Source organism: Nansenia antarctica, assembly GCF_963989245.1.
Source record: "Nansenia antarctica genome assembly, chromosome: 2".
Taxonomy (NCBI): Eukaryota; Metazoa; Chordata; class Actinopteri; order Argentiniformes; family Microstomatidae; genus Nansenia; species Nansenia antarctica.
In genome coordinates, this window is record NC_137675.1 from 33,120,204 (window position 1) to 33,141,298 (window position 21,095).

General features: G+C 45.3%; 1 pseudogene across 1 annotated transcript in view; it reads right to left on the bottom strand.

Annotated features, from left to right (window-relative positions):
* LOC308150134 (piwi-like protein 1) overlaps positions 1–21,095 on the bottom strand; it is a 181,014-nt pseudogene that overhangs the window by 150,640 nt on the left and 9,279 nt on the right. Inside the window, exon 14 of the transcript in view lies at positions 48–173. The product of the transcript in view is annotated as a piwi-like protein 1 (transcript). The remainder of the gene's footprint in view (positions 1–47; positions 174–21,095) is intronic.

Here is a 21,095-nt window from a genome sequence, read left to right on the forward strand (position 1 = left end):
TCTCTGAAAAAACAACATATTTATTGAATTGCGTATTGAATCGATACCATTCTGGGCGGGTGACCTCAGTGGCGATGACTGTTCCAGGGGGTGGGTTGGCCATCTTGCCGCCAATTTGGGCAAAGAACCTGGAACTGATCCGCTTCTTCACAACCACCACTGTGAGTTTGGGTCTAGGAGGGGAAGAGAGAAAATACGATCAGAATGATTGGTGATTGAATGTGGTTATTAAGACAGTGTTTCCTCTATATGCATTGATTCGTGGCGGGCCGCCACAAATACATTTTCTCCGCCACTAATTGATTCAGGCTGCGCAACAAGAAAGGCAGCGAGGAATTATGATCGGAGAATAGAAAAAGAAAAAGCAGATTTAAGCTAGATTTAGGCCGCTTTCAGACCTACATTTCGTTCCGATGTTGGAATTAACCTCGTCGGCAACACGCTTGCAAAGCAATTTTGTGATTGGTCAGAATTTTGCGGATGTCAGGAAATCCCTCTCCTCTCCCTTTAATCCCGTATCCTAATCGAAAATGCAACATCAGCGACGACTGTGGGTTATTGCATTTACTGCTGTTCTCTGGTTCATGTGCTTATACCAGTGCTCAGTATACAAGTATTTTAACACTAGGAAAGCCGTGAGGTGTCATCGGGCACCAGTGAGTACAAAAAAAAGTCTACCTTTGCACTTGATCAAATGTCAGGACCCTCCTTTCATGACTTTTCCTAGATATGTGCGTTCTACCACCCAGAATCTTTACATTTTCAAAATCGAGTTAGTATAAAGCGATTTTGCAGTATTTCTGTGTGTGCCTGTGTATTTGCCTTGGGATTCGGCTGCCATCTTTTTCTCCAAGGCTGCAATTCTCTTTTATATCAGCAGAGGTAACAAGGGGGCACACACTGTGCTCAACCTTCAGGCTTCAGTGCTGAATTAGATACAGTGGATAAGACTGATATTTGTAACATAATGTGTTGATATATAGGCTATATATAGCAATAGTGATACATAAGATATGTATATGTACAGACAGTTATGAAAATGATAAACTGTACAGTATGTCTCCCAATCCCTTCAGATTTGTTGGAGCTGAGTTTTTTTTTTTCACAGCGGGTTTACCCAAGTTCCATGCAATAGTGATAAGATATTATGATATGTGTAGCCTATGTACAGTTATGAATGATACACAGTGGTGTAGTCTAGTTTTTTCTAGTGGGTATACTGTGATTTTGCCCTCCCAGTCAGAGCGACACCTGTCCCGTAGCGACACCCCATAAGCACCACCACACTCACTTATGCATACAGTATGCATCTACACCGGTGTTTGCTGCCTTGGGGGGGGGTGGCATGGACTGTACTTGTACATCAAGCTGCCTCACGCTACAGAAACAGGAGATAGGCTCCTGCCCCTTAAGGGCCGTTAGGCTCGAGAACCATCGGTTCTCAAGGCTACTTATGTGGTCTTGACTACATGTCCACTTTCTCACCTGGTTCTTGCTGTCTCTCTGGTGTGCCGACACCATCCTGCTCTCTCTCATTCTCTCCCTCTCTATCCTCCTCTCTACCTCTTTTGCTGTCAACCAAAAGGCAAATATAACAACCAGAGTATTTATAATTTAATAAGAGGTATACATTGAATTCATATCAAATCATAACATCATTCTAATTGAATATTGGGTTGCTGTGGGCAATGCAGTCAGATACTGTCTTTACTTACTCTCTCACCTGTAAGAAAATCGTATGTCCAACTACAAAAAACAGACATTTCCAATGAGTGAGGGTTTGTTCCAATGTTTCAATCCACTGTCCATGTACTGTAAATATACCATTATGGTATTACCATAAAGCCCAAATCTAGCAGAATAAGAAAGATTGTATATCTACTTTAAGTAAAATAATAAAGTGCATCCAGTTAGCTCTTTAGCTGGCATGTGTGCAGCAGACTAGCTCATCTAATCACCTCTGAGCACGCTAGCTAGCTTGCTAGTTCTTTGACACTATTATTCACATCATGAAACTATAATCAGACACTTTCTAGTCACAATAATAACGACTAATTTGAACCAACTTTCTCTGTCAGAACACAGTAATTATATTTGCTAACGTTTCAACTTGCTTACTTTCTTCTGCAGAGCTTTCACCCTGCAAAAACTCTCTCGGTCAAAACAAAACAAAACAAAAACAAAACCATTCTCCAGCGCGGCACGAAGCTGTGTGTGGAGGTCTGGCCCGCCCACCCCAAGGCAACTGTAGGGGAAATACTGAGAGCATTCTGAACGACTGGTTATGCGATAACAAACACAGAGCTGCCAAGTCTCACGCAATCGCCGTGAGACTCACGCATTTCAACCAGTTCTCACGCTCTCACGCCACATCTCTATTTCTCACGGCGAGAAATAACAATTGTTTTATGGGACTTTTATTTTTGAAATTCCTTGAAAGAAAGCTACCGGACATGAGTTTCGTGGCGTCTTTCTGCACGCTCGTTAACTTGAGTCTGCAATTGAAGCGGCAGGCGAGCGTTGATGGAAGAACCTGTGCACGCGAGCTGCAAGAACGTAGCAAGCAGTGTTGCCAGTGTTACACCCACCATATAGGTCCCTAGCATAAGAATGACAGTTGAGAATGTACTTTAAATAGAAAATAGTTTTATTACATTAGTTCACAATCCAGGCCCACATTGACCTCTCTCCAAAGAACCAGGGCAGGTGTTATATTCACTGCACACCATAGGCTACACACTGTAGAAAAGGGTTGTTCACTGCACACCATAGGCTACACACTGTAGAAAAGGGTTGTTCACTGCAATCATCTATAAATATAGCACACTCAAACCTGCCCTGATGGTCGAACTGGGATTAACCCGGTGAAGTGGCAATGGTGGGGGAAAAGCGGATTTAAATAACAAATAAACAAACAAACAAACAAACAAAAAGAAAAACTAGTCCGCCCCGCTACCGGCACACTTGCCCAGGCGGACTAGATAAGAACATAAACTTTAACCAAACAAAACGTCTCACGGCAAGAGCAGCTGGCCGCACTGATGCTCTGGAGGAAACACAAATGAACAATCTTAAAACACTATTACCGACATATTAAAATACATAATGATTCAATTTACATGACGAATACATTAAAATACCTGGTACGTCGATGGCAGCGTCCTACCAGCGACTACCAGCCGCCTTCAACCCAGCAGGGAAGTAGGTGACCTGTAATACATCACACCATCAATATTACATACAATCAAAGAAATAATAAAAAACGCTACGCACAGAAAATAGCCATAGGCTGCGGCCTACCTCTTGATCTCTGCCTGTCAGCATGGAGTAAGGTGTGCAACTACCTTACCTCCGACCTGATCACACGGCTGCGCTCTAGCGTTCCCCCTAAGGTGAGCCCTAAGTGCTTTCCTTTGGGCACCTCCCCTTTTCCTATTGGCGCCACCCGCCACACCAGATTGGGCTACTTTTGGTCACACTGGACGGGTGGATTCGGCAGCTTTTAGACCGGTTGGGCTGGACATTGTCAATTCCGTCTGGCAACCGTGGTAGCAAAATATGTGCATACATTACAACATCGTATCTGGTAGCCTACTGGACTGGGTTGCACCAATATGGCCTAAGTCATTACTAAATGCAGGCATTTAGTAGTTACTAAACCCCTAGTTGTTACTAGTTAGTTTCAAACTAGTTGTTTACTAATTTCGGTTGCACCACGCCAATCTTTTGCCAATCTTAGCTACTCAGTTTTGGTAACTGTTTTTTGTTTCTCTACTGTAACATAACCAGGTACATTAATAATAATAATAATAATTAATAATTACAATTTACAATACAAATACAACAATTGGGGGTCCCTCAAAAAATATATGGGCGCGCTGTGCGGGCACAAAATCACCCACCAAGCCCTCATTCGGACCGAGGAAAAACCCTGGTATGTACTGTATAACATGATAGCCATCTATGAGCAATGCACTGTATATAAGATGATGACCACGGGTCTTCCTGCTGCTGACCAAGGGGCTGAGTCCTGTTGATGGGGCCCATTTTCCTTTTAGAGTCTGTAGGCTACTGTATTTGTTTATTAAGATTTCATTAATACATTTATTAGTTATTATTTTCATTTCTTGTGCTGGTTTATTATGAACAACATGTAAAATTGCAGGAAACTAGCACAAATAATTGGGTGGGAGAGAGGGGCCGCCGCTGCCAAAACGTGCACAGTTTTTGTTACATATAGGCATATGTTAGTAGCCTGTGTTACAGGGACACCTTGGGGTGACCTGATAATGTTGCATGTAAGACCCGGATGTTGTATGTGGGCGTGCGCGGGAGGAACCGCAGTTTAATAAAAGTCATACTGAAACATGGAGTCAGAAGCGGGATCTAAGTAAAAATAAAAATTAAATAAAGACGCTTAAAGAAATGAAACGCCATGGCAAGTGTGGTGTATTTCTTATTGGTTATGAATCAAAGAACAGTTATTGAGTTTAAGACGATTTAATCAGAGTTACAAAAACAGGGTATACGTATACCAACAGCTGGAGCCTTGTGTCTGTCCTCCTCTGCCGGGATCCGCTGGTAAAGAGGCCCCCCCTTGGGTCTCAACCCTATTCATCAACAATATGCAAATACAGTCACAGGCCATAGCCTATCACCTTATCCAGATGGCCATGAGGGCCGTCCCCTGTGATGTCACCACGGCCCCAAGTCCGAGGGCTGGTCAGATTACAAGAGCCATTGCACAACACTAGAAAATAGGATATATATAGTAGAAAATATACGACACATCCCCCCTCGGACCACCCAGAGGGTGTTCCGAAACTAAACGACCACAAAACAAAAACAAAAACACAAAACCCCACATAAAAAAAAAAAAAAAAAAATATATATATATTTTTTTTTTTTTTTAAATAAACAACAACAAACAGAAAAACTACACCAACACACAACACAAGAAGCACAATAACACAGACCAACCCAGGACCAGTATTAGGAACCAAGGATATCATAACCAAAAAATAGAAAACAACCAATAATAAAAAGAATCTTGAAAATAACAATCACAATTAAACTAAACACAGTTCATCATGCACAAATCAATACAGAAACTTCCAACGACCGATGTTTTCTTTGTCCTTGAAGCGTCAGGGTCAGAGGTTGCTAGCACATGAACCCAGTTGGAGAACAGCCTTTTACCGCTGTCTCAGATTGATAACACTTTCATAGTCAGGAGCTTCCATTTTCGTTGCGCTAGGAACAGAACCTCTTTCCTATCTTTGCATAACCACCACATCACTTCTCAACTGACCTCAATCACACAAATACACAAACAATACACAAATAATGACATTCAGTTATCATAACATATAATTCCCCAACAGTAAGCACAGGACAAAGGGAATGCATTAATGCATAGATCTTCACCTCAGATGAGGACTAGTCTTCTGAAAAGTTCATTAACGTGGACTGAGTGACTGATTTTCCAAAAACAGTCAATGAGGCCCTGTCTCCTAAGAAAGTCAAAAATCATGTCTGCTATAATAGGTGGTCCTATCTTAGCAAAATAAGTTTCCCATGCCCCTAAGACCGTTTCCAGCCATGCTATCATCTGCTGTCCATTCCCGTCGTTCCCTTTGATCTGCTGCTTCACTACCCTATTCATAGTCTTTAATCTTTTCCTAACTGGTCGTCGTCCGTCAGTGTCATTGAGGTTCAGGCAGCCGCCTGGTCCCCTCCCACGCTGATCAAGGTCTGGGGAGTCGCCCTCAGCATCATCTGAAGCATGATGCAGGTACTCGCCAGCATCCCCAGTAGCACAGGTGTCCAGGCTTTGGACACTCCCAGGCTGGACCTCCAGACTGTCAACACTCTCTGCTTCGTTGGTTTCTGGTTCATTGGCATCTGGACAGCTTTCCACTGTCCCCTCGGTTTCAGGCACTGCCGGTAATGTCACTGGCTGTAACACTGGCATTGCCACTGGCTCTGGCAACACCACAGCATCTCCTCGTAGCTCCTCCTTCTCAGGTTCTCTGGGGACCTCGGCACCTGTTGGCACAACATCCTGCCTACTCTGTACATCCACCCCCCTGTCCACCACCCGTGGCCCTATTGGGGTAGGGATATGCCCAGACACCACTGGTGTACCCACTCTGATGTTGTTTCTCCAACAGACCCCACATTGACCTAAAGCATGGTCAATCTGTTCCATCAAATATGGACTCCAAAACCCATATTCCTTGGTGATCTTGCATCTTACCTCCCCCCTAGCCACATGTGCTAATCCATGAGCTTCCCGTATTAACATGCCTATTAAATCTGAGGGTGCTACAACCAACCCCTCATGATTCCTCCATAGACCTGTGTCATCCTGACTTGCCCCCCTTGCTAGCCAAACGTTCTTGTCTAACGTAGTTACTCTACTCTGTAACATCAATAAATCCTCAAGTGTGACCATGCCCTGTAATTGCTTTTCATGTGTGACCAGAAGACCTTTACCTGCCTTGTCTGCTCCTGTAATGGCTTTGGCTGCATCTTCTGCAGCCCTGTTACCTTGTGTGACATGTGATGAGTCAGACCTGTGTGTGGCACACTTCACTATGGCTAATTCCTTTGGCTTCATCATGGCTTGTAACAGCTTCATGATCTGTGCGTGATGCTGTATAGGCGTACCATCAGTTCTCTTAAAACCCCGCCCCCTCCATACAGCTCCATTAAAATGACAAACATTATGTGCATAGGCAGAGTCGGTGTACACTGTCACTCTCCGTCCGGTTCCCAAGTTGCATGCTTCTGTGAGGGCAATCAATTCAGCCAACTGAGCTGAGCATGGCTGAGGAACTGCCTCAGCCTGTTCTACAATAAACTTTGAATTCTGTGCTTTAACTAAGGAATACCCAGCGCACAAAGTTTCTCCTACCCCGTAACAAGACCCATCAACCCAATATTCTATATCAGCTCCCTTTAAAGGCAAAGCTTGTAGGTCTGTTCTATGCTTAATCACTCTGGCTGTCGATGGAATCTGAACACCGGATGGCACCGTCACCTGACAGCCGTCAGGTGTGCATTTTACTGTACAGTTCAATTGGCATAGAGCATCTCTCCCTAGCAGCCCTGTTGGCGTGTGTTCTGACACAAGTGTTGACAGAGTTGCTCTCTGTCCCTTGTACTCTAAGTCTACAAGCTCAGTTGTAGGAATCAGCTGTTTAATTCCCTCAAATCCGATTGTCTTCACATATTCTCTAGACATAGGGAGGTGCGTGGCGCCTTCAGGCTTCTGTGTCACCACCAGCTGGCACCTCCCACTCGGATCTTCCGGGCACCCCTATAGGCCAGCTGCTGGGCCTCCGTAAGGGTTCATCACTCCTGGAGCAGGTGTAGTAGGGGGCCAATATCCTTCTCCTTGGCTCCCCCCTGCGCCCCCCTGGGGCCTGTTGCAGCAGGTACAGGCTAGATGTCCATTCTGGTCGCATTGGTAACACGGTTCTAGCATCTTCTTCCCTGCTGCTGTCCATCCGCCTGGTGGTGGTCCTTGGCCAGGCTGTGTGTACATCTGGTATGGAACCGCTTGCACCCCTGGTGGTCCTTGTGGGTATGGATACCCCCCTTGTGGCCCCTGTGGGTAGGACTGGTAAGTAGCAGGATACCCCCCTTGTGGCCCCTGTGAGTAGGACTGGTAAGTAGCAGTCTGCACTCCAGGTGGCTGTTGCTGTGGGGCTAAAGCCTGCACTCCCTCTATGTTCCTCTCGCTTTCAGTCAATTGCACATGAGTCAATATTCTGAGTGATTCTTCGTCTTCTGCCTTCTGTATCTGAATATTCTTTCGATATAACTCAACTTGATGAGCTACGTGGTCTATATAAACAGCTTTGTTCATGTGTCGTAGCCCCACCACTTCTGCTAGCTTATCCTTAACTGGGGTAGGAAGCCCTTCTTGTATTTTTTCCCTGATTATGGATTTTTCTAAGGGGTTATCTTCAGCGTCTTTCCCTGTCACACTTCTCCATTGAGAGTGCACACGGGCAACAAACCCCCGGGGATTCTCATCTCCCCCCTGTGGCTTCACAATGATATTGTCTGGGTGAATGTGAGTAGGGTAAGTCTCTCTGATTGCTTTCCACAGTTTGCCTCTGTTTGCTGCGAAGAGCTCTGGATCATAAACTGATGTATTGATATATCTATGAAGTCCTGCCTTCATCAATATTTCCTGCATTGTATCCAATCCTGCAATAAAAGCTAAGAGTCTTTTCAGGTCTCCCATTGCGGCCTGCGTTCCTGTCAGTCTCACGTCCATCTCAGTAGTCCACGGGTATCCGCCGTCTTGAAGAACGGGGAGCTTCTCCATCACTTCAGACAGATCTGTATGATGCCACGGATGATATTCCATCTTGTTACCCCGAATCAGCACTGGACAGTTCTTTAATGTATTTGATGACATTCGGTGACAATCTTCCTCTCTTTCCGCTTTCTCCGGGCGTCTTCTCCCACCTTTCCTTTCGGCTGTGGCTATCATCTTCCTGACCTTAGCGTGGTAGCCTTCATCTGCACTGTCGTCATCTCTTGAGTCTTCACGGCCATCTTTGCTGTCATCTTCCTCGTCACTCCTGTCGTCCCCTTTTCCCCTTGGCTCCTTCTTGGTCTTCTTCTTCTGGGAATGGTCCTCCAGTGCCTTAGCATATGGAGGGGGACTGGAGACAGGACACATGTCTGGGGATGGAATGTTCAATTTCTGTTCCAGTGTTCTGGCCAATTCTTTTTTCTTTTCCGGTTCCATCTGAGCTATTTTCTGTCCCTCTACCTTAAATAGATCTAAAATAGCTAACTCTAACTTGCGTTTCTCTGATCTAATCTTTCCTCTTTGATGTGCTTTGTGCCCATTGATAAGTATTTCCAATGTTGCAATTATTTGTAAATTAAGGCTGCCCTCTTTCGGCCACGGCTGTTCAATGTATGCCCAACGGCTATTCCATTTCGTAGACATTTTGCTAATTTCCCTAACAAGAGGATTCATTTTTTCCACTACAGCCATAGGGGATAACGTAGCCAACATTCCACGATGTTCACTAATATCTTTTAACAGCTTCGTTGAATTTGACCCCATTCTACTTGCTCAATATGCTGACAATATTCTATATTAGATAAGGTGTACGCTTCTTACAACCCACCTTATTTTGCCTTATTTGCTAAACAAATGCTAGTCCAATATAACTGTATTAACCATCCCCACAAAACCCTGCAACTCAGAATAACAGATTTGCCTCTTGTGTATGTCAGTGCAGTATTAACTTAAATCTAATATCTGTGTAAGTACTTTATACTTAAATGTGTTTCATAATTGTTTATGAATATGTGTCACTTAATTACTCATTCAATACTAATTACAGTTCTGGTCAACACAATTATCAAATCACAAAGGCTGGTCAACACCTAAGTATTCACTGATTTACAAAAACCCTTTTACTGCTTAATTATCAATACAAACTATTCTGCTATTCCTAATCAAAAGCTGTGGACATGACCTAACTTGAAATAAAAGATGTAAAACACGAATATTAATTACAACCTGTAAAGAAATCGACTTATTATTTGGAAGGAATAAAATGATTAATTATTAATTACAATCTGTAAAGAAATCGACTTGTTATTTGAAAGGAATGCATAATTAATTAGACTTAGTCATTGACACTTCATTGATGTAAACCTGTGAAAGAAAACGTTATCCTTAGACTATTATAAACCAATTGATCAAAGTTTTGTGAAAACAGAAAATGAAATGATCTGAATAATTAATTCAATCAATTTGTAATTAATTAAATTAATTGAAGTAATGTAATATATTACAATCATTTATAACCATCTATTTATTAATGTATCGGACTGTTTCATCGACCTCAGCTGTATCTCCCTGAGGATTAGTGTTTTAAAATGTCTTGTCGTATTTTGTCCAGCAGGCGGAGCTGTGCTCCGGCTAACGAGCATGCGCCTGCTCCTCCGTGTAAAATGGAGTAGGGGAAGGAGGGGCTAGTCTTTGTCCTTCTCCTCTGAGGGGAAACCCGCTGCTGTGAAAAGATTAGTCTCACAACATATATTTTGCTTTCCACAATACTGTTATTTTCCACGACACAACAATTTCACGATTATCTTTCAATCCAGTTAAACTATTATTTATCTCATTCAAATATTCTACAATGCATTCACGTTTTCCTCATAGAGATGGCCTCTGTGTGTGTCCTTCCTCAAGGACAAAGACAATGGCGTCTAAGAATGGATTCTCTGACACAGTTCTGAAGAATCGATTTCTTAGTCTATAACAATAATGCTCTTTTCAATGCAATTTAACTATTAGTTACCGAACTAAATCTTACACGGTCCCTTCACAGAGATATCTAGGCCTGTGTGTCTCCATGCGTGTTTCTGCTCCGCTGACAAAGGACAAAGGACAATGCAAATGGCGTCTAAGCTCCGCTGACACAGGACAAAGGACAATGCAAATGGCGTCTAAATGCCAATGGCGTCTAAGACACACTTCTGCTACAGTTCTACAATAATGACTTATTACGCTTTGTCAAAACACAATTTTACACACACACTCACGATATTCCATAATACCACTATTAGTTACACAACTAATATCTTAACATAAAAAAGCGAATTACCAAATTCAGCCCTATATCACCAATACAAACACTCAAATCCCTTACCAATCTAATCGTATATTTACAAAAAACGGGCTTCAAAGTCCGGCTCTCACCAACCCCACTTATTAAAGATTATGAAAAGTTTGTTTCTATTCCAACAAGATTACCGTTACACAAGATTCTTTTGACTATAACTTATCTGAGATTTACAGTCTTTTTTGAACACACCAATCGACTAGAGAAAGGTCTCTGCAGAAAACCTACCCTCTTCGTTGGATTGAAGAGTTTGCAAAATACTGTAAATTAAGCTATATTTATCTCCTGGCTGGCTCGCCATTTAGTGTGGTGTATTTCTTATTGGTTATGAATCAAAGAACAGTTATTGAGTTTAAGACGATTTAATCAGAGTTACAAAAACAGGGTATACGTATACCAACAGCTGGAGCCTTGTGTCTGTCCTCCTCTGCCGGGATCCGCTGGTAAAGAGGCCCCCCCTTGGGTCTCAACCCTATTCATCAACAATATGCAAATACAGTCACAGGCCATAGCCTATCACCTTATCCAGATGGCCATGAGGGCCGTCCCCTGTGATGTCACCACGGCCCCAAGTCCGAGGGCTGGTCAGATTACAAGAGCCATTGCACAACACTAGAAAATAGGATATATATAGTAGAAAATATACGACACATGCAACAGCATCCCCGCGCCCGATGGTATGCGCATGACTGGTGATCTGGCGAAAAACTGGGAAGTTTTCCGTGCAGAGTTTGAGGACTTTTTGCTCGCTACCGGACTGAGCGAGAAGTCGAAGCTGATCAAGGCAGCCACGCTGAGATGGCTAATGGGAAGTGAGTGCCGTCATGTGTACACACATAGCCTCACGTTGACGGAGGATGAACAGAAGGACCCAAAAGCGATTATGGACGCTTTGGGGGTTTACTTCAAACCGGCGAGAAACGTCATTTATGAGAGGTACATGTTTGGAAGCTGCAAACAAGAGGCTGATGAGGCAATAGACAGTTTCCTGACAAAGCTTAAGGAGAGAGCATCGTCATGCGAATACCGTGCACTGAAGGACGAGCTGGTTCGTGACAGGCTCGTGCTGGGTGTTGCGAGTGAGGGCACCAGGAGGCGTCTGCTACGCGAACGTGAGTTGACGTTACACACAGCGACTGAAATCTGTAGGCTCGCTGAGCTAACCGAGAGACACATGAGAGTGATGGCCCCGCTAGCACAGACGGACAATGTGAATGCCGCGGACAGGCAGAGTGAGAGGCGCGCACATCAAAGGAAAACAGCGCCAGCGGAGAGAGAGCCACAGTGGAGCTGCAAATACTGTGGAGGCAGCCACAAACGGGGCAGGGAGCAGTGCCCAGCCTACGGTAAGACATGCCGGATATGTGGCATAGCAAATCACTTTGCCAAGGTATGCCAGGCTGGCAGCAAGGCTGACAAAATAAAAAAAGTGAATGTGCTTGAAAATGATGAGCAAAGAGAAGATGACTCAAAGACTGTTTCTAGTAACTGAATGTGTCAATACTGCAAAGGCCCAGCAGGGGCGCAAGTGGTTTGTGAATCTATGCCTGAATGAGAAAAGGCAACAGTGTCAGCTGGATACAGGCTCCACCTGCAATGTCATGGGCCGCAAGATTAAAGAGAAGCTGTCACCCAGAGCGGCGCTAGGCCCGAGCGCAGCCAAGTTAAAGTTATACTCTGGGGAAATCATGCCATCACTGGGGAAATTCCACACTGAATGTGTCATCCGGGGAGAAAAGCACAACCTCACATTTGAAATAGTCGACACAGAGCAAAAGCCTCTTCTCGGGGGGGGGCACATGCGAACGTCTGGGCCTCGTATCCTTCACCGTTCCAGATGAACTCCACACAGTTGATGCAAGCCAATCTGTGCCCCTCACCAAAGATCAGCTGCTGAGAGACTATCATGACGTCTTCAATGACCCAATCGAGTCAGTCCCGGGCGAGATACACTTCGAGCTGGATCCTGATGTGACGCCGGTGCAGTGCGTGCCGAGGAATGTTCCAGTGGCTCTGAAGGCGAGAGTCAAGGAGGAACTTGATAGACATGTCAAGGTCGGCAACATTGCGCCGGTGACTGAGCCGACAGCATGGATAAGTAACATGGTGACTGTCGCAAAGCCAGAGAAAATAAGAATCTGTATCGATCCAAAGCCTCTCAACCGAGCGCTGCTGAGGTCTCACTACCATATGCCTACGCTGGAAGATGTGTTGTACAAGTTGCCCAAGGCTCGCCTCTTCACGTTGGCAGACGCTCGTGTTGCCTTTTTACAGTGCAAGCTTGACGACGCGAGCAGCCGTCTGACGACCTTCTGGACACCGTGGGGTCGGATGAGATGGCTCAAGCTCCCTTTCGGAGTCTCAGTAGCGCCTGAGATCTACCAGCGCAAGCAACACGAGCTGCTATCGGGCCTGGCCGGCATCGAACCGATCGCGGATGACATCCTGGTGGTCGGGTGTGGCGATACGGATGCCGAGGCCGAACTGGACCATGACAGAAACTTGAGTGCTCTCATGGAACGATGCAGAGCAGTGGGACTCAGGCTGAGTGAACGCAAGCTACAGTTCAAGCTCAAAGCCGTACACTTCCACGGCCACATTCTGTCCTCGGAGGGACTGAAAATCGACCCAGAGAAGACACGGGCCGTGCTGGAAATGCCGACACCCACCGACGTGAAAGCAGTACAGCGCTTTATTGGGTTCGTGACGTACCTTGCAAAGTTTCTGCCAAAGCTCTCGGAGGTCTGTGAGCCGCTCCGCAGGCTCTTGGATAAGGACGTCATGTGGCACTGGTTGCCCAAACACGAAGATGCAGTGTGCGGAGTGAAGCGTATGGTCACCTGCACGCCCGTCCTCAAGTACTATGATATCACAAAGCCTGTCACGGTCCAGAGCGACGCCAGCATGACCGGGCTGGGGGGCTGTTTGTTACAAGGGGGACAGCCGGTGGCTTTTGCATCGAGGGCACTAACGCCGACAGAGCAAAACTACGCTCAGATTGAGAAGGAGTGTTTGAGCATAGTCTTTGCCTGCCAGAGATTCCACAAGTACCTGTATGGCAGGGAGGCTATCACTGCAGAAACAGACCACAAGCCGCTTATCACAATATTCAAGAAGCCCCTCCTGAGCGCACCGAAACGTCTCCAAGGCATGTTGCTGCAGCTGCAAAGCTACAATCTGGATGTTGTGTACAAGCCGGGCCCCGAGATGTATGTCAGCGACACTCTGAGCAGGGCCACGCCCCCGTGCCGTGGGTCTGACACCCCGTACGTGCAGCATGCTGTGTGCGCCGTGAACAGCACCCAGGCCGGGTATTCACAGCTGGACCAGGCGCAGCACCTGGACGTTACGGCTTTCAGATTCCACCAGATTGTGCAGCACACAGAGACGGATGATGTGCTTCAGGAGCTGGCATCTGTGATCCTCAGTGGCTGGCCAGACTTTAAAGAGGACACTCCGCTGGCAGTGCGGGAATACTGGCCCTTCAGAGACGAGCTGAATGTTCAAGACGGAGCGTTGTACAGGGGACAGTGCGTCGTCATACCAAAAGCCATGAGATCTGAGCTGCTCAAACGCATACACGCTAGCCACATTGGTGGGGAGGCGTGTTACAGACGGGCCAGGGATACGCTCTTCTGGCCGAACATGAGAGCGGAGATAAAGGACTTTGTGGCGAACTGCTCCGCATGCAATGAGTATGCACGGGTCCAGCAGAAGGAACCGATGATGTCGCATGACATACCGGTGCGCCCGTGGCAGGCAGTGAGTATGGACGTCTACTCATATGCGAGCAAGGACTTTCTCGTCATTGTGGACCAGTATTCGGATTTCTGGGAAATCGACCAGCAGCCAGATCTGTCTGCTGACACGCTCATCACGCGCTGCAAAGCTCAGTTTGCACGTTATGGGCAGTCAGAGAGGGTGGTCTCGGACAACGGCCCACAGTTTGCGTGCGAACGGTTCAGGAAGTTTGCAGCGAGCTGGGGGTTTGCCCATGTCACATCCTCACCCCGACATCCTCGATCCAACGGCAAGGCTGAGTCGGCCGTTAAGATTGTCAAGTCACTCTGCAAGCGGGTGAAATTGGATGGCACGGATGCGTGGATGGCCATCCTTCACTGGCGCAACACACCCACAGAGGGGTTGGACAGCAGCCCGGCCCAGCGCTTAATGGCACGCAGGCTCAAAACTTCACTGCCCGTCGCGGACAGCCTGCTTCTACCACGTGTGGTGGACGGAGTGGCAGAGAAGCTGCGGTGGAAACGGCGGGTCGCCAAGTCATTCTATGACACGTCTGCCAGAGACCTTCCAGAGCTGGATGTTGGAGATCACATTAGGATGAGGCCTCTGCCAGGTGATCGCACAGGGCGGTGGCGACGAGGCCAGTGCCTCCAGAGAGTCGCTCCCCGCTCGTTCGTGGTGGATGTGGACGGCACACTGTACAGACGCAACCGAGTGGATCTGCGTGTTGCAGAGCGCTCAGCTCAAGCGCAACAGACAGACATTCTACGGCCTGAGCGGAGCAGTCCTGACCAGACCCAGGTCGCTGGGGAGACTGCCTCAGCCGAGACACGGATTGTCTCAAGTCGGGGGGAGACAGGCGGCGAGGTACATCCTCGTACACCAAGGGCACCGGCGACGCCGGGGGGTCCTGCCACGGCAGGCCAGGGTGTCTACTCACGGAGTGGTCGCCTGTCAAGGCTGCCACAACGACTGGACTTATGACTTTGAAAAAAAAAATGAAAAAAAAAGGAAGGGGTGAGTAAAGGGACAGCTCTTCTCGGACTGTTTTGACTTTGCCTCAGACGGCTGTACTGGACTGTTGTTCTTTGTTCAGAAAAAGAAAAAAAAAAGGGGAAATAATGGAATGTTGTAATGCTATTGTTAATGTTTGGGATTGTTATTGTCAATGGAATTGCAGACAATTGCAAGCATGTCATTTGCAAACAGCTAAAGGAAAGGAGATGTTACATATAGGCATATGTGTGGTGGCCTGGGAAAACCCGTCGGATGTTCGTTTGTGGCAAACAGCAAAAATAGATGGAAATGTCCTATTTCGGCGATTTTGATATTATGTGGTATTCTAGTACTTTGAACTCCATACTACATTATGGTGAATATAAACATTTTAAGAAAACAAAAGAGAAAGTACTTATTTTTATGTTTTTGTGGTGGGTAGTTTGCTAGCGAAACAACGTCACGTTGAACGTGTCTCATTCTCAGTTAAGCAACGCACGCACACATGAGCGAAAGGAGAGACGATACTTCCACCTGTGTTATTGACAGTTTACTGATGCTCACAATAAGCATAAAGTAATACAATCTTAACTAGAAGACACACAAATGGATCTGTCCCTCGCATACCGACGAGGCGAGCAGACTAACACCGCATCACAAGCAGACAAACGAGACCGGCCGATCTGCATAGGCTCCTCCCCCGACCCGGAGGAGAAAGGAGTCGTGGGCAGCATTTCTCACCTTTCACTTTTTTTACATGATACATTAAAATGCTCATAACTTTTTTAAAATAAAGGGCTATCTCAGTCATTCAACCAGTTATGAATAGCTGAGAACTTCTAATTTATGGAAATATAAAAAAATTAAAATGTCAAAATGCCACCAGGTGAAGGGTTTTCCCAGGCCACCACACATATGTTAGTAGCCTGTGTTACAGGGACACCTAGCCACCCCTCCTACATTTCGTTGTTTGGTACCTGTACTATAGCAATGACAATAAAGACCATTCATTCATTCATAATGTTGCATGTAAGACCCGTAATTATTAAGACCCGGATGTTGTATGTGGGCGTGCGCGGGAGGAACCGCAGTTTAATAAAAGTCATACAGAAACAGTTTTGGGTCGCTCCACCGCCAAAAAATCTCACTCCAAACTTTTGGTGAAACTTGGCAGCCCTGCAGATTCACCCAAGATGGCCGCCAGCCTAACAACACAACCAGACTCACCTAAGATGGCCGCCAGCCTTACAACACAACCAGACTCACCTAAGATGGCCGCCAGCCTTACAACACAACCAGACTCACCTAAGATGGCCGCCAGCCTTACAACATAACCAGACTCACCTAAGATGGCCGCCACCCTAACAACACAACCAGACTCGCCTAAGATGGCCGCCAGCCTTACAACACAACCAGACTCACCTAAGATGGCCGCCACCCTAACAACACAACCAGACTCACCTAAGATGGCCGCCAGCCTTACAAACACTCTCCAAGTATATCCAGCTGCGGACATCACGCCTATCACCCGGAAGCTTGATGGACCATATTTGGTTGGAGTGGTTGGAGCGCGTCATTATACCGCGCCTGCATATTTGCATATTACGCCTGCATATTTGCATAGACTACGTCATCGCCTTACGACGGTATGTTTTTTTCAAATCATTAATGCAAGAAATGTTTATACTAAGGATAGTTGATTGTTGAAGTGACTGGATGAAAAGGTAATGTTGTGGTAGGGTTAGGTACCAATTTTAAAGATTGCTTTTGCTGGTACAATTGATATACAGTCGGGGGCAGCATGGGGGCAGCATTTCTCACCTTTCACTTTTTTTGACATGATACATTAAATGCTCATAACTTTTTAAAATAAAGGGCTATCTCAGTCATTCAACCAGTTATGAATAGCTGAGAACTTCTAATTTATGGAAATATTAAAAAATGAAAATGTCAAAATGCCACCATGTGAAGGGTTTTCCCAGGCCACCACACATATGTTAGTAGCCTGTGTTACAGGGACACCTAGCCACCCCTCCTAAATTTCGTTGTTTGGTACCTGTACTATAGCAATGACAATAAAGACCATTCATTCATTCATTCATTCATAATGTTGCATGTAAGACCCGTAATTATTAAGACCCGGATGTTGTATGTGGGCGTGCGCGGGAGGAACCGCAGTTTAATAAAAGTCATACTGAAACAGTTTTGGGTCGCTCCACCGCCAAAAAAATCTCACTCCAAACTTTTGGTGAAACTTGGCAGCCCTGCAGATTCACCCAAGATGGCCGCCAGCCTAACAACACAACCAGACTCACCTAAGATGGCCGCCAGCCTTACGACACAAACAGACTCACATAAGATGGCCGCCAGCCTTACAACACAACCAGACTCAACTAAGATGGCCGCCAGCCTTACCGCACAACCAGACTCACCTAAGATGGCCGCCAGCCTTACAACACAACCAGACTCACCTAAGATGGCCACCAGCCTAACAACACAACCAGACTCACCTAAGATGGCCGCCAGCCTTACAACACAACCAGACTCACCTAAGATGGCGGCCAGCCTTACAAACACTCTCCAAGTATATCCAGCTGCGGACATCACGCCTATCACCCGGAAGCTTGATGGACCATATGGTTGGAGTGGTTGGAGCGTGTCATCATACCGCGCCTGCATATTTGCATATTGCGCCTGCATATTTGCATAGACTACGTCATCGCCTTACGACGGTATGTTTTTTTCAAATCATTAATGCAAGAAATGTTTATACTAAGGATAGTTGATTGTTGAAGTGACTGGATGAAAAGGTAATGTTGTGGTAGGGTTAGGTACCAATGTTAAAGATTGCTTTTGCTGGTACAATTGATATACATTGTTCTAGAGCATACTCTCAGAAGCACAGAGCACTTTGTTTTATGAAGATAGGACATACGGTTGCTGAGATACAACCCATTTTGTGAACCGAGACAGGGTCAAAAAGGTCGCGCACCTAACAATGGACACCTGTCTTCCGGAATGGCACCAAATGGACCTTTTTATCACTATATTTTACATACTTTACTTCATAGCTTAAGATAGGTTGGTCACACTGTAATGACATTTTCAGGGATGATAGAAACTACTATGCATGACATTTAAAATAAATAAATATGAAAATAGTATGCTAATTAAATGAATAATATGCAAATGTACATAATTTACGCAGATCTGTGGGAAAATCTTGATTAAAAACCGTTTTAACAGCTCCATATACCCCAATCACTTAAAATAAAGTGTTAACTTATTATAGTATACTATTATAGTATAAGTAACATTGCTCCCTTTGTGTTGAACATGATTTTTAGTAATATGTGATTGTGATAATTGTGATTTAAAATCCATATTATGAAAACTATTTCTATAATAGGCGAATCAGTATTGTGACCATGCTGAGTTATGAAAAGCCCATTTTCATGTAGGCTAACTATTTATTTATTTATTTAATAAACAATGAGTTATAATCAAAGATGATATATGATCAAAGGACAGCTAACACTCAATAGGCTTAGCCCTTAGCTGTACTATTGAGTGTTAGCTCAAGTGTTACTAGAGTAGAGTGTTACTACTACATTTTTTTATATTATGACTAAACCAATGTCAAATGAAAGAAATTAGATTCCAGACATTATATTAAGTCAAGTTTTATTTATATAGCTCATTTCTCACAAGATGTGACTCAATGCGCTTCACATACTGACAGAGCCACAAGCAGGCAAAGGTAAAAAATCTGTACACCAGCTGCTGCCGCGTTGCTCCACTGAAAGCCCGCTGCTGTTTCAGGCTGCGGTGGCTATCACCATAAAAGAATACCCGGATCGCATCAAGGATCTGGATCAACCACCAACAACCTGTATATCAACATTTAGCTTAGAACTTGCAGTTTCTAACTAGCTATGTTGTGAATACATATCTGTAAGAAATCCTGTCATAATATCGAAGTGAAATGGTTCTTACTTTGTATTTCAGTCAATATTCGTTGTCTGCTTTCACAACACACTTGTGGAGGTCGGGATGAGTCTTGCCAAGGAAAACTCACTTGACTCCAGTCCAGTTTTTATTACTGCAGTTTGCGAAAGAAAGATATTTGGCCTCACCAGGTTTTGCGGCAAGCATTAAAAAGTGAAATCTCACGAAACCGAGCGTTCTACAGGTCTGTCCCTGTGAACATGATCTCATAACTTATGATTATTAAAACGGACATTGACAAAATAAACAACACTTTAAAAAACACATTTATATATATTTTTATGTTGAAATGTAACAATATATTGTCATAGAAATGCCACAAAAGTGCATTTGATATTGTAGTGTTATTTTTGTAGAATTATTCCTAGCGTCCACATTCTGTCATGTGACCTAACACCCTAGTTGTGGCTTATATGCCTTGTTGTGATTTTAATAGATAGCTGGAACTCAGCCATATGTTTTACGTACCATTTTCTAGCATTGACTAATTTTAGATGCACTTGAATTCTACAGGGAAAGGAGGTTTTCATTGCTGACCTTCATGTAACCGCAACGTGGGTCCAGCCCCACAACTGTGATCCCATGAGCCATTTCCCAGTAAGTCAAATGATTGAGCCGGTATTTGAATAAGATAAACAGCTATGTAGACAACAAAGCAAACCAGCTTTGCCAAGCATTTTCCTCTCTAACGTCAGATCCCTGACGAACAAGATGGATGAACTTAGACTACAGGTGGCCAAAAACAACATCGTAGGGGATAGCTGTGTGATTATTCTGACAGAAACCTGGCTAAATGACAACATTGTGGACGCTACTGTTAGCTTGGAGGGGCGAACGCTGCACCGCGCTGACCGAACGCTGCTTAGTGAGAAGACCCGCGGAGGCGGCCTCATTATATCTACGAAGGACAGCTGGTGCTTAAACACGAAAACTGTAAGTAGCCACTGCTCCCCAGACCTGGAATACTTGACTGTTAAATGCCGACCCACATACCTCCCTAGGGAGTTTAACGCGGTGCTAATTACATGTGTGTATATAGCGCGTAGCGCAGACAGCAGAGTAGCATTGGCGCGACTATATGAAGTCATCAGTAGCCAACAAAGCACTGATCCACAGGCTATTCACATCATAGCGGGGGACTTCAATCATGTCGACCTGAAGGCAGTACTACCCAAGTTCTATCAGCATGTGAAATGTGCAACGAGAGGAGAAAAAACACTGGATAAGGTATACACCAACATCAAACGTGCTTACAAGGCTAGTCCGCTAGCTCATCAAGGCATGTCTGACCATGTGTCAATCCTCCTGATTCCTGCATACACTACAATGGGGAAAAGTGCTCCCATCACCACCAAGACTGTCAGGCCAGAAGGATCCGCTCCACTGCAGATCTGCCTAAATGACACCCTATGGCAGGAATATGAGCATGAGGACCTGGAACAGTACACATCGTCGGTTCTGAACCACATAGTGAACTGCACCAACTCAGTCACCGTGGACAAACGGGTCCGGGTCTACCCCAACACGAAGCCATGGATGACTGGGAAGGTCCAAAAACTGATCAACGAGAGGGACAACGCCTTCTTCGCAGGGAAGAGCACACCGCTGTACAGCTCCACCAGGGCCAACCTAAAGCGCGGCATCAAAGCGGCCAAGGCAGAGCACAGAGAGAAGATT